At 40.7% G+C, this 12,706-nt stretch overlaps 1 protein-coding gene across 2 annotated transcripts in view; it reads left to right on the top strand.

Moving 5' to 3' along the window:
• The first annotated feature begins 7,465 nt into the window (after positions 1–7,465).
• Positions 7,466–12,706, top strand: part of FAM168B (family with sequence similarity 168 member B) — a 34,848-nt gene continuing 29,607 nt past the window's right edge. For both annotated transcript variants that reach the window (XM_063106574.1, XM_063106583.1), the window contains exon 1: positions 7,466–7,727. The gene's annotated coding sequence lies outside the window, so the exon portion shown is untranslated. The remainder of the gene's footprint in view (positions 7,728–12,706) is intronic.

Here is a 12,706-nt window from a genome sequence, read left to right on the forward strand (position 1 = left end):
ATGTTACTTGGCGCTGGCAGTGTGCCTGGTTGTGGGGGGCTCCAGTCCCCAGCTCTATGCCTCAGGACCCCAGGGAGGCCCCAAGGTACTGGTGCTGTGCCTGGTTGTGGGAGGGGGGGTCTGGTCCCTGGCTACAGGCCTCAGGTCCCCAGGAGGGCCCCTAGGCACTGGCGATGTACCTGGATGTCAGGGGGAGGTCCGATCCTCAGATCCATGCCTCAGGTCCTCTGGCAGGCCCCAACATGCTGGTAATGTGCCTGGGCCAGAATTAACTTTTTGTCCTTTCTTACTTCTAAAATGGGGGAACTTCCTGTGGGAACCAGTACTGGAGCTATGTGGTTAGGCTAAATTACTGCTTTGCTGCTGTTTCCCTAGGAAAGGTTTTTTGTGCAGCTCAGGGTTTAATAGTAGACCTTATAGGTACTTCTGGCTGCACCCGGGTTGTATAGAAACTCTGATCTGAGCCTGAGTCTTTTCATCAAACTGCATCCCATGTAATTCAATGTACCTGACCAGTCTCTTCTGAGTGGTCCTATGCTGATTTGGGGGTGGATCAGCTGTCCTTGCTGTGCCCAAGTGTTCTCCCGGTGGGCCTGCCTCCCCCACCACCCATGCTGCAAACACTTCCCATGGGATGGGCCATGCACCAGTCCCTTGAGATGACTCACCAGCCTCTGAATGGCTCCTTTTTTTCGGTTGTTTTGTCTCCTCACTCCTGTGTGGGTCCACAGCAACCCTATTAGTGGTCTTACTGTCCTGGGGGCCACCAAGGCCCTCTTCTTCCGTGCCGCCTCCAAGCAACACCATCAGAAGGGCACAGCTGTGGCTTTTGCTGTCTCCTGCTTCATGCAGTCAGCAGCTGGAGGCTTAAAGTGGCCACAGCTCAAAATGCTCCGACCAGTTTTTTCTTTCTCTCATTGTGGCTTCTCCCGCCTTCATGAACTCCATAGGTCTCTCCTCCTCCTCCCCTGAGCTCCAGCAGCCCCAGCTTAGCTGTTGTTGCTTTTTTATAGTTGTAAATTGGTTGATTTATGGGAGAGAGTGGTGCTGGGGACCATCTATTCCACCACCTTGACTGGAACTCCAAAAATACAGTTTTTCAATTATCAAAATTTTAAAGATTTTTTAATGAGATGCTCAATATGTGTGAGGATTCGATGAGATGACCACCAGCACACACGTTTGTGCATCTGTAAATTGGCACAACTCTTCTGAAGAAAAATTTGGTAATATGGTGATTCTAAAAAGTTAAGCCCTGTGAAATACATTTGCTTTATAAATGTTAGTATATTCCACAATGGAGAGCTTTAAAATAGTTCAAACTCTTTAAACCACTAATTCTACCTTGAGGCAACTATCTCATAATAAACAGAAACTCCAACCAAAATTTGTTTACAAGGATATACATCATGTATACAAAAAATGGAAATTAAAACCACCCTGAGATACAATGTTAAACCCGTCTGATTGGCAAAAAAAAAATTTCAAGTCTGACGTATGTGAAGCTTCCAGAGCTCATATCTTACTGGTAATAGTGTAGCTTCATACAATTTGGCACTATCTAACAAGTTTTAAGAAGCAGGTGCCCTACGATCAACCAATTCCACTTCTAGGTAAATACCTTAGACTATTATTTTCAAACTTTTTGATTATCACCAAAAATAACAAACAAATTTATTCCATAACTCAGTACATAACTGAATTAGTCAGGGTTCTCCAGAGCATCCGAAACAATAGAATATGTATAGACATATAGACAGAGATTTATGCTGAGGGTTTGCTCATGTGATTATGGAGGCTGAGAAGTCCCACTATCTGCCATCTGCAAGCTGAAGAACTAGGAAAGTCAGTGGTGTAGCTACAGCACAAACATGAAGGCTTGAGAATCAACGGAGCCAATGGTGTAAGTCCCAGTCCAAATCCAAAGGCTCAAAAACCAGAGCTCTGATGTCCAAAGGAAAGAGAAGATGGATGTCCCAGCTCAAGCAGAGAGAGAAAAATTGCCCCCCCCCTTTTTTTTTACCCTTTGTCCTATTCAGACCATCTACCAATTGGATGGTGGCCCACCCACACAGAAGAAGGTGGATCTTCTTTACTTAGTCTACTGGTTTAAATGCTGACCTCTTCCAGAAACACACACACAGAGAAATAATGTTTCACCAGCTATCTGAGCATCCCTTAGCACATCCAGGTTGACACATAAAATTAATCACCACAATAATATATATATACATATATATATCCTAAAAGAATTACAAAACAATACTTACCCTTACTCTGTGTCATGCATCTTATTTTCTTATTCTGTGTTTTAGTTCATTTTTTAAATGTAAACAATGACTCACTAGATTGATCTCATGACCTGGGACTGGTAGTTGGGTTGCTGTTCAAGAGAGGGCTGCTCTGATTATCTATTGCTGCATCCCCAAAATTAGTGGCTTAAAACAACAATTTATTATTATGTCTCATAGTTCTCTGGGTTAGCTTGACATGAATATTGACTGATACTTTTCTTTATGTTAACTAGTAATATTAAAATAAAATAACCATATTGTAACTTCACTTCTCTATCAATGACATGAGTGACTTCATGAATTTAGTAACAGGTTTTGAAACTAGAAGGCTACTTCCTAAATTTTTTTGTGCTATTCATAATGTGATGGCTGCAGACACCACCCAGTTTTAAGTTTAATCTGCATTATTCATATTTTTCCATCACATTCTGAAGTCTAGAAAATTAACAAACAGTAGATCAAACCCTGTCTAGTATTATTTGATGAGTTCCATGGGGTAAATATTCCTACCATGGCTGATTTTAGGTTTCCAACATGACATCACCGAAGGGAGGTAAGAAGGGGTGGCCAGCAGCACGGTGCTATGTAGCATGTCCACAGGCAGATGCATTAAATGCAAAGAGTGTTAAGGACACAGGTGATAATAAAATAAATTGGGAAAAAATGAGCTTTGAGCATATATTCTCTTTGTTTCTACTAAGTTTATACTATATGATTTTTTTAATGGCTGTGCTTGACAACGGGCTTGCATAATTCCTGAAAGTTTGTCCTTTGGCTTTCACAAGGAACCCCAGCCTACCCCTGAGCTTGTTTAGCTGCTCCCCTGATGATAGACACTTTCCAGTTTTGGGCTATTATGAGTAAAAACACTACGAACGTTTCTGTGCAAGTCTTTACATGGATGTATGATTTCATTTTCCTTTGATACAATTTGCAAGAGTGATAGATGCATATTTCATTTTACAAGAAATAACCAGATCTTTTTCCAAAGTGAATAACATTTTGCACTCCCATCAAAAATATATGAGATTTTTATTTCAAATTTAATTTCAGAACAGGTAATATATTCACATGGTTTAAATTTTTTTAAAAACCAAACACAAAAATTATCTCTATCACCCCTGTCCCCTATCTGCTCAGGGCCCACTCTATCCCAGCTTCATCACAGGTATTCATTGTTGTTAATTTCTTTGAATATTTTTCACTATTTCTGTAAATATCACAATATTTTATAAATACAGATAAATACAGATATATTTTTTCATTTCCACCTTTTTACACAATGTTCTTTAACACAGTTCTATCTCCTTGCTTTTTTCACTGCAGGGCCTAACTTGGAAATATTTCCATTTCAGTTCATAGAAAGGTTCTTTATTTCTCTTTTCAGTTATAGAGTATTTCAGTGTGTGGATGAGAGTTTTAGTTATTCCCCTACAGATGGACACGAGGGTTGTTTCCAGTGTTTTGCTACTATTATACAAATGCTGCAATGAATAAGCACAGATCTATTTTATTTCACACATCTACAAGTATCTCTGCAGATAAACTCCAAGAAGTAAAGTTGTTGGGTGAAAAATTTTGTGTGTGTTTGTCTTAACAGACATCATCGGATGGTCTCCTCTCCAACCCAGCAATGCCTAAGAGTGCATGCTTCCCAGAAGACTTGTGAGGAAAATGTGATAATTTGGTGAGGTTCCCTGGCTCAGGTCTGGTTGGGGGTCAAGCAGCACATTTCCTGTAAACAAGTTGTGTGTGGGTGGAGTTGGTGTGCATGTGCACCCATGTATCTTTTTGGTTACTTGCTATTGTGTGTTCTTGAGTTTGTGAAGCAGGCTGGCCAGCAGAGCTCACGTCTAAAAACAGAACATGTTTACTCTGCTGGCAGATGCTCAGTTTTTCTTTGGACTTTGCCAGTAGTAGTTGAGTTTCAGAGTTTCTCTTTGGACTGCCTAGGTATTAGATGTGTGTGTGCTGAATAAAGACTCCTTCTTCAACCAAGGCTCCAAAGACCTTTTTGCCAGTTACCTAGCTCATAGTCCTGCGTGTGAAGGGTTGTGAACGGCTTGAGGGGTCTGTGAGCTCCAGACCCTAGCCCTAGCTCTATAAGCCTCATTGATAGAAGACACTGTCAATTTTTACTGGTAGGTATTATAATATTTATAAAAAATTTATAAATCCCCCCCAAATTTTAAGTGTATTCTATATATATATAACAATCAGGTGAAAAACACTATTTCTAAGAGTTTTAACTTGCATTTTTCTGTAAATGGGGTTACTTTTTTTTTTTTATATGATTAAGAGCCATTTGTACTTCCTTTTCTGTGAACTTTCCTCATTTTTCTATTGGGCTGTAGGACTTCTTTAATTCTTAGTGACTGCTGGAAATTCTTGGAATATTAAAAATTAGCCACTTGTCTATGGTACGCATTGGGACTATTTCTTTCTTGTTAATTGTTTGTCTTTTGACTTTGCTTATGGTGTTTTTTGCCAGCCAAACTTGGTCATAGTCATGGCTTCTGAACATTGAGTGATAGTTGGAAAGGCTTTTTTCACTCAAACCTTAAAAAGGAATTTCCCCATGTTTCCTTCTTCTCCTTTTATAATTCTATGGCTATACATATATGCTTTTTTTTTTTTTCATGTCTTTTTGTGACCGGTAAGGGTCAGTGAGCGCACCAGCCATTCCTATATAGGACCCGAACCCGCCGCGGGAGCGCCGCTGCGCTCCCAAGTGCTGCACTCTCCCGAGTACGCCACAGGGCCGGCCCCATATATACCTTTTTTGATTTGGATTTTATCCTGGTATATGGTGTGGGTTATAAATCCAATTTTATATTTTTTCAGATGGGCGTATTTTTGTCCCAATACCATTTATTGAACAGTCCGTCTTTATCCCCAGTGCTTTCAGATGCTATCTTTATCAAATACCAACTTCCCCAAATTACTTAGATTTTCAGAAATTTTATTTCTGGATTTTCTATTATATTTCATTGATTTGTATATTCATGCATTAGTGACATTCTGCTTATTTTTATTTTTATTTTTTACTTTTTTTGGCAGCTGGCCAGTGTAGGGATCCGAATCTGTGACTCCACTTTGGTGTTACAAGGCTGTGGGCTAACCTACTGGGAAACCAGCCAGTACAGACATTATGCTTTATTGATTGAGGCTTTTAAATAAGTTTGCATATCTGGTAGGTCTAGAGGCCCCTCCCTAGTATCAAAGTTTTCATAGCAAATATCCTTGCTTTTGATTTTTCTTGATTTTTTCCCCATATGTAAATTAGAATCATTGTATCTAATTAAAAATAATTATTGGTATTTTATTAGAATTGTGTTCAACTCATACATTAATTAAGGGAACATTGACATCTTTCTGACTTTAAGTCTACTTATCAAAGAATGTTATATTTTCCCCCATGTGTTTAAGTATATTTTTGTGCCCTTCGGTAGCTATTTAAAATTTTACTCATGAAGATCTTGCACAATTCTTGTAAAAGTTTCCTGGTAGGTATTAGAATATTTATAAAAAATTTATAAATCCGGAAAAAATTTTAAATGTATTCTCTCTATATAACATTAATATAAAAATATAAAATTTATAAACATAAATATTGTTACATTTATATACGTTTGGTTATTTTTCCTACAAATAACGCTGTATAAAGTGGATCTTTTCTTCCAATATATCTTTTAAATTGTTATTTAGATACACGATAGTTATTCATTTTTTGCTTTTCATTTTGATTTTTGTTTCTTACTGAATTCTCTTATTGTCCGTGTGGTCTTTTAGATGATCCCTTCTGCTTTGGACCTGATGCTTAAGTGAGAAAGAAGTAAACTTCTGTTGTGTCAAGACACTGAGATTTTGGGCTTATTGTTACTGCAGCATTTCCTCTACTATTACTGCAGCATTTTCTCGCTATGCTGACAAATAACAAGGGATTTTGAAAAAAACAAACAAATCTCAACTTACACATATTAAAATTCTGTGGGGGCAGGGAATGGAGATGGGTGTTCAAGGTGAAAAAGGAATGATAAAATTTTGTACTGTTTTACAACTTATTCACGTATTTTTAAAATGGAAAATAGTGGGAATCAAATCACCGTGGTGTTTATATTCCAATGGATATGTTTAAAAGTGTAATGTCCCAATTTTATTTAAAACGATCAACATGTACAGTACATTAGAAGTTGCATCCTTTGTAGCTATCTTTACCCGCCCTGAAACCTTGCAGACGCCAATAGAACAACCTTCAGTTGGAACCGAAGCTGGTGTCGTTCAAGACCCGGGTTGCTCTTTTCCTGGGCGGGGCGGGGTAGACTGACTGGGCTTTTTCCGCTAAATCCAGGCCCACGGGGTGGTCCTGCTCTTTCTGGGCTCTAGCAACCTCACCCATCCCTCACCAAGCTTAGGCAGGGAATTTGCGGGTCCATTTGTGTGACAGGGAAAGGAAGAACGGCTCTAGGAAAGCTGAAAGCTACTTTCAGCTGAAAGTTCAGAGCAAGCACACTGAAGCCAGCCCTTGGGGCTTGAATCCTGGGTTCTCCTTACTAGTGGAGCGTTCTTGAAGAAGTCAACCTCTTGGCATCTAACTTCCTCATCTGTAATGTGAGTCATCACGAGTGTGTAGTGACTTAATGAACGCAGAGCACTCAACGTAGTGCTCGGCAGACGGCGCGCCCCCGGGACGGCTCCGAGCCGTCGAGACCTCCGGCCCCGCCGCCAGCCCACCCGCCGCCCGGTGGAACTGAGTTTCCCCGCGGCACACCCGGCCGCGCCTCCGCCGTAGGAGACTCCCGGCCACTCGACGCGCCCGGCGGTCACCACCGAACAACCCCTCCCCAGGCCCAGGGGCGACCCACGACCCCCGCACTCTGGCGTCTAGTGGGGCGGGAGCTGTTTCAAAAATGCGAAATCAACTATACTCTTTTCACAAGAAGTTAATAAAAACCTATCCTATGTTCCAATACGTTCTTTTCCTCCATGCTGCATTAACAGAAACGTCAGAAAAACAGCGTAAGAAACTGCCCACAAGAAACGGCCTGCAGTCCCAGACAGGTCCCCGGCTCCGCCCCACCCGCGAGCTGGTCCATCCGGGCATCGGGCGGACGCTGGTGGGGGCGCGCACGCCACTGAGTCACGTGCCCGGCGCGCCGCCGCCACGGCAAGCCCCGGGCGGAAGTGAGGTCGGCTGCTCCGGTGGCTGCGCAGCGTCGGCGGGGAGCGCGGGCTGCGGAGAGGCGGGCCAGGCCGAGCGGAGCGAGCGGGAGCGCGGCATCTGGGAGGCGGAGGAGACTCGGGGCCTAGCGGCTCTGCCCCTCATCAGAGCAGGCCTCCGCGGCGCTCGCCTCTCGACTTCCCCCACGACCGACCGGCCCCGGGCCGGCGTGCGTTGGTCACCGCGACCCAGGCCGTCGCCGCCGCAGCGCGGTGAGTAGGGGCTGGCGGCTGGGTTGATGCGCGTCCTCCTTGGACCCCGGACGGGCGGTCCCCTGGCGGCGGCGCGGCCCAGCCGGAAGTGCGGCGCTTTGTGCGGCCGGCCCGGCGCCAAGGTCGGGCCCGCGGCTCGGGGTCGCCCGCGCCTGGGCCCGGTTGCGCTTTGTCCCGCGGGCCGGGCCGGCGGGGGCCGCGGGGGCGAGGCTCGGCGCGGATCCCAGGCGCGGGCAGGTGCGGCGGCTGTGCGCGTCGTGGGTGTGCTGTCCAGGTGGTAGATGAGGAGTGGAATGGTCTCTCGGCCTTCTAAAGGTCGGAGTTAGGACAGATCAGGAAGGAGTATGAAAAACGGGGGAGCAATAGGATGTCGTTTCTGTAACTCGGGTTTAGGATTCTCGTGATTTTAATCGTTTCGAGTGTATAATTGCTCACTTTGTCTACCCACAAAAATCCATTTGCTTGGCGGAAACTCAGCGTCCTCCTTCCAGTTTGAAAAGGCACTATTTAAATTAGGCTTTTAAGGTTTTCCTTAGGAAGAACATTTCGTGGCACAGCCTGGGTTAACTTTGGAAAAGAGAGTGTACCTTTACAACGTGTCCACAATCAGGGTATTTTCCTTTTATAGTGTATGTGAAAGTAAAGTGTGCAGCTAATGGATTGTGTAAGGTTAATGTTTAATCATATTTTGGAGTGTTTTGGCATGCAAGAAAGCTTTAAAATGAAAAGCTTTATATGCTTCTCACTCATTAAACTCTCCTGTGTAATATGAGATTACTTTCTCAAATATAATGGCGAAAGACTTTAGTTAAATACAAGTTTTTGGTTTTGGCAGTAATAGGGACACAGTTTTGAACTTTGGTAGGTAAAAAAAATAATGGATTATTTTTGCTAACAGCCAAGAATTGAGTAATCTAAGTAGAAGCTACTGTGGCGGAAATTGTGAAGATTTCGCTTCTCTTAGTCTTCACAAAGCAGGCTTTCTTTGGTAGACTGTTTGCTTCTGTTACTCATGTAACATGTTGGTGTGCAAGAAAGCTTTAAAATTAGCTGTGTTTGTGACTTAATGAAAATTCAGGTCTGGTAGAAAGCTGCCCTGCAGGCTTTAAGTTGAAGACTGCCTCAGTGACTAGAAATGCCCTAGCAAGTTTCCCCTTCTTCCTGCCTCCTGCTGTTAGGAATAGTGGAAGGATTAGGCTGTGTGTGTAAGGCAACTGTTTGGTAGAATTTGCTCTACAGCTGCTTTTCAACTCATTTTCATTTTATGGTTAGACAGAATTGTAATCCAAAATTTGTATTCCAGACATCTGGAAAGTAAGAGTAGTATAATGCCACAGAGGTAGAGAATTAGAGTCGGAAAACAAATCTACAGTGCATTTTAAAAATATTTTAATGTAGTTTAAATGGAAATGTTTGTCTACCAAACCTATCTAATATAAACAGTTTTTTTTCCTGGGTCAGTTGAGAACAATTTTAAAACAGCAGGACAATGTAAGAGTAATACTTAACTCATGTCTGTGTTTGTATGTCTTTAACTTTGAAGTCTGTCTGTTTGTACTGTGCATAAATACATGAATTTCTCCCAGTAGATTGCAAACCTTGGAACCTTGGTAGTGAAAGTAGAGTTTGGGGGAGTGGAAAACTCTTATTGTATGCTCTTCCTGATGATGACAGACATTACTGAGAATTTCCATTGTTGGTTATTATCTAAAGAGTATTGTATCTTGTATATTGGTTTCTTCAAGAGATAGAATTTAAGCTCCTTGTGAGAACAGAACTGAGGTTACTAGAAGTGGGAGAGGGAGAGGGGGGATTAGAGAGTTTTTGGTAAAGGGCCACAAAAAAATGATTACATCCTGTAATGATGAATTTACTCATTATCCTGATTTGACCACCACATATTGTCACAGTTACTGAAATTCAGTTCTGTACCCCAGAAACATGTATAATCAATTATCTTTCAACTAAAAAAAAAATTTAAGCTCCTTGAAATTAGGTTTGTTGATATGAAATACTGAAATATAAGGCCTTCAAAATTTTGTAATTATATTTTGTGTGGGAACTTTGTTTAGATCATGATACGTATTAAAGCTAGAGAAAGTATGGTGATGAGTCTTTCATTTTAAAGATATACTTCTGATTATTATTGGATTTTCAGTTTGAAATTTTGCTGTCATCATTTTAAAGGTAAATCTGAGATCTGTCTATTCTGATGCACGTGTTAAACCACCCATAGGAATTCTGACAGTTGAGTCATTTTAAATGGGAAACTTTTTAAAAGTGGTACCATCTGGATCCAGCCTTGAGATTGGGGTCCTTGGTCCACGAACAAATCAGACTGGGAATTGGTGGTTTCTGATGAATCCAGGCAGATTGGTGATGGTGGGTTTTTTCTTTACTTTTTTCATTATACAAATTTAAAATACAACAAAATGTACAACCCTATACCCAACATCTTAGTGTAAAAATTATTAGCATTTTGCTATATTTGTCCTTTTTTGTAGAAGTACTTTAAATTAGACATTATGTCATTTTCATGCTTATGTACTTTAGTGTTTATCTCTAAAAAATTATAAATCTATACATAACCATAATATTTATTGTTACAGTTTAAAAACTTTATTGTTTAATACCATCTGATACCCAGCCCTTAATCAGTTGTGTCCCAAATATCCTTAGAATAGCTTTTTACTTTTTTTTTCTTTTCAGTCTAACTCAGAATTCAGACAAAATCCACCTATTGTTTTTATGGCTAAATCTATTTTAATCTAGAACTGTCTCACCCTCCGCCCCCTTTTTCAGACCATTAATTTATTGAAGAAACTGGGTCATTTATCCTCTAGAATGCCTCACCTTAGGGGTTTGTCTGATTGCTTCATGATGTCATTCGGCATATTCCTCCAACTCCAGTCTTTTCCTATAAACTGAAGTTTGGACATACAGGGTCCATTTGATTTTTGTAGCAGTAAATCTTAGGTGATAGAGTAATTCATATTTCCATCACATAACGTTTTGTTTGCCACTTAGTGATGTTAAGATTGATTGTTGGATTCAGGTTTCAAGTCCACTAATCAATCAATAAACAGATATGTTTTGACAATTCTGAATTACATTTTGAATAAATGTCTCAAGTTAATATTTATTGCTATGAAAAGTTTCATATTTTCTGTTGGATAGTTCTTCAGTTATTTAGGAACATTCAGAAAGTATTTAAGAGCTCCCTCTGTGCCAAGCACTGTGTGAGGTGTGGAATGCTGAACAAGATATTTTCCCTGCCCTTGGATTCACAATTTTGGGGGAAATTTCCTTCATCATTTGAACAAGTAACTTAGGGCTTTATGGCATTTGTTCACAGACAAATGTGTATGTTATGTTACTGGCTTTCAACAAAGCAAGCCCTTTTGTCAAACTAGAGAGGCAACTACAACCTTTTTTTCCCCCCATTAATCTTATATTTGTCTACTTGTAATTTTTAATTCATTAAAACTTTTAAATCATTTTAGGGAATATTTATTATTAGACCTTGGGGAAGTAAAAATGTTTTCAGGAAACTTCTGGTAGTTTGAAACTTATGGTATTTAGGATTCAAATACAGTTTTATAAATTTTTTTAGGGGCAAGTGTAGAGTAGAATTGTATTATTAGTGTTCTAGAGTGTAAGTCAGGTCATGGAAGGAGAGCTGCCTGATGTTCAGTGCTCATTTGGATTGTTTGCAATTTTTGGCTGTTATGAATAATGCTGTTATAAACATCCACATATAAATTTTGGTTTTAGTCATATGTTTTCACTTCTCTTGGGTATATACCCAGGAGTAGAATTGTTTGGTCATGTGGTAACTCTGTGTAACTGCTATGGTATACATGAAGTTAATTGCCTACGAAATGACAGCTCCTGCTCAGTTCACATTTAAGCGTCTCCACCTGATGGTTGTAACTTAACCTATGTTTCCATAATCATCCATTACTGCTTCCCTACATGTAGCCTAATCTCCAGACAAACCTAGTAACTCAGTATTCCTAAAATGTATCTCCCATTTTCTCATTTCCATGGCCAGTTGGTATCGTATCTGTTGCTTATTGGAAAAGCCTTCTTCTTTAATCAAGTTTTTCCTAACCATTCCTCCCTGTCTTCCATTGTTCTCCCTCCTCAACCCTCAGAATACTTTATTTTCTTGTGATTCATAACACTCTTTGCCCCGTATCACTATCATTCATGGGTTTTGTTTTATTCCTTATAGGCCTGTGCTATCCAATTCAGTAGCTATCACCTACATGGGACTGTTTAAGTTAATTAAACTAAAAATTTATTTACTGTATTTGGACAGCACATACATACATTTCCATCCTAGCAGAAAGTTGTGTTGGGCAGTGCTTTTCTAAATTGTAAACTCAGAAGGATTGTGATTTGTTCTTTTGTTTTCTCTGTGGCCTTTGCATAATGTTTTGCTTATCTTAAATTCAATTAAGAAAATAAAAGTAGGGCCGAGCCCGTGGCGCACTCGGTAGCGTGCTGCGCTAGCAGCGCGGCGACGCTCCCGCCGCGGGTTCGGATCCTATATAGGAGTGGCCGATGCACTCACTGGCTGAGTGCCGGTCACGAAAAAGACAAAAAAAAAAAAAAAAAAAAAAAAAAAAGAAAATAAAAGTAGATATTGGCACAGAACAGAGAAATAGACTTTGGGAAGTATTAACTTCTTGAGAGATGATAGTTGAACCAGAGAAGTAGATGAAATTTTTGAGGGCCTCTACAGTTTCTAGGTTGTAGACTTGCCAAGCAAGAATGGGTTAAAAGTGCAAGGGAATGGGGATTGGTAGTTGCCAATTTGTTTATTTCTAACCTGTGGGATAAAACACACAGTTAATTCTCCTGTTTAATTGCGGTGCCATCCTATCTTTGTTTTCTCTTTACTCTGGTCTGTAGACCTGTGCTGTCCAATATGATAAAGTTAATCAGATCCTACACTGGCCACATTTTTCAGG

Source organism: Cynocephalus volans, chromosome 1 (assembly GCF_027409185.1).
Source record: "Cynocephalus volans isolate mCynVol1 chromosome 1, mCynVol1.pri, whole genome shotgun sequence".
Taxonomy (NCBI): domain Eukaryota; kingdom Metazoa; phylum Chordata; class Mammalia; order Dermoptera; family Cynocephalidae; genus Cynocephalus; species Cynocephalus volans.